Source organism: Octodon degus, unplaced genomic scaffold (assembly GCF_000260255.1).
Source record: "Octodon degus isolate 3935 unplaced genomic scaffold, OctDeg1.0 scaffold00038, whole genome shotgun sequence".
Taxonomy (NCBI): domain Eukaryota; kingdom Metazoa; phylum Chordata; class Mammalia; order Rodentia; family Octodontidae; genus Octodon; species Octodon degus.
This window is the reverse complement of record NW_004524614.1, coordinates 5,512,282-5,514,307: the sequence shown is the minus strand read 5'-3', so window position 1 is coordinate 5,514,307 and position 2,026 is coordinate 5,512,282. Positions and strand designations below refer to the sequence as shown.

At 39.0% G+C, this 2,026-nt stretch overlaps 1 protein-coding gene across 2 annotated transcripts in view; it reads left to right on the top strand.

Annotated features, from left to right (window-relative positions):
• Flt1 (fms related tyrosine kinase 1) overlaps positions 1–2,026 on the top strand; it is a 199,401-nt gene that overhangs the window by 107,025 nt on the left and 90,350 nt on the right. The gene's annotated exons all lie outside the window — the stretch shown is intronic.

Here is a 2,026-nt window from a genome sequence, read left to right as displayed (position 1 = left end):
TAAAATATAACAAAATTAACTTATGCACATATATCTTAATGAAATATAAGCAGCAACCAGCGGTCCTGAATAATTCACTATCACCAAGTCAACCTGCCTAAAAAGGAACTTAGCTGAACTAATAAATGGGAGGAAGAAAATGCTATGGTTCAAACACAGCATTAAAATACCTTTAACATAAAAAGTGAGAAAAGTCTAAGGGATACTAAATTAGAGTTAGGCAGCGCCAGAAGCTCTGAGCATGCTGCACAGTGCGGCGACTACAGATAACTATGCAGCTATACACTTCAAAAAGCTAGAATAAAGTGTATGGAAAATTTTCACCATAAAGAAATAATGAGGAAATAGATCTGTTTAACAAGGTTTAAACATTGCTCAACGCACACGTGTACTGAAACATCATAAGGTACCCAATTAATATACATAATTTTTTCTTTTTGTGTGTATCAATTAAAGATTAACTTTTAAAAACCCTCCATATATTAGATGATTGAAAAAGTGTATCAATTGTGTTTTGATTTAGCTGCTTTCAAGCTAAGTATACAGAAAGTTCTCAATTGCCATTAGCTGAAGATACAGAAAGGAAAAGAAAGAGGAAATAAGAGAAAATTTGAGAGTAATAAACACTGTAGTCTTCAAATTACAACTGAAGTAAGAGGCAACAAAGGCGACTGGAGTGCGGCCTGCCCAATAGAGTAACTTCCCAGCCTGCGCAGGTTTCTACCCCCAACACCAGGAGACGGGGGAGGGAAGGGGAGAGGAAGAGGGATAAGACAATGTGAGGTGAGAGGCGGGAAGAAGGAGCAGGACAGGGAGTGGGAGAGCAGAAGCTACGGAGGGACTGATAGGGTGCAAGTTGTGGACGGGTAGAGGTGATGGAGGACATATTAAAGAGACAGGAAAAACAGAGGACAAGCCAAAACCAGTCTAATATAAAGGACCAGTGATAAGAGAGAAAATGTAGTGTGAACAGACCAAGACCGGAGGGCACTGCCCTTCAGTTCTTTTTTTATTTTATTTTATTTTATTTTATTTTATTTTATTTTCAAAGTTTTATTGATAAACATATAGCAATGAGACAGTTTCAAATCAAATCGAAAGTACAGTTTCAACAAATAATACACTGCATATATTCTTCTTAGTGGTTAATTACTGTATAAGATGCAGACTTGTGATCCTACTTACAAACACCATTAGAACAAATCATTCTATTCATTAAGAGAATGCAACTATATATCTATCCCAACCACTTTGAATACACAGATACAAAATGGACATTCATAGTTATATCTCAATTTTTTTAAGTTCCGTTGTTGAATACTATAGGTGTGTAAACTCAGCAAAATATTCTAAAAGAGTCCAGTAGCCCATAATAGCATTGGGTCTTCTGTTTAACTCTGCCCTTCAGTTCTAAGTTGGAGGTGAGTGCTGCTTGACAGTGGCTGCCTTGAGGGTGCTTTGGCTCCCAGGGGTACACAGAGAGTAGAGCTCCTTCAGGAAGCAATCATTTCTGTTGGGCTGAAAATTAGAAAGGTTTGAACTCCATCTTGTAACAAAGTCACCTTGCAAAATGGTGGCTCTTGGGGTTTCTTTAGCATCTCTCCAAGCCACCTGCTCAGGACACCAGCAGCTCCTCCAAAGTAATCGAGTCACCTTTCTACCTGCTCAGCATCAGCTCCAGATTCTGCACAGGAGCATTAGCACGGCTCGAGATGTGATGTGGCTGAGCAAGCACACCAGCGCGCTTCACTTCACGTGGAGCCCACTTCCTGGCTGCAGCTAAGGACTTAGGATGTATTTGCGAGCTGGGGTGGCAGTAGGCCTGTCTGGTTGAGGTTTGCACTGATACAAGTGTGAATCATCTCACAAATGACCTTGCAGAGAAAAATAACTTTTCTGAAAGTCATTAAAATGGTAGGAAAAAGTAATAAATTCTCCCTCTTTCAAAATATGTAAGAGAACAGAAGGTAATATTGACCTGAAATGTTTTAGTAAAGCCTGAATGGACCATTATTTATTACTTATA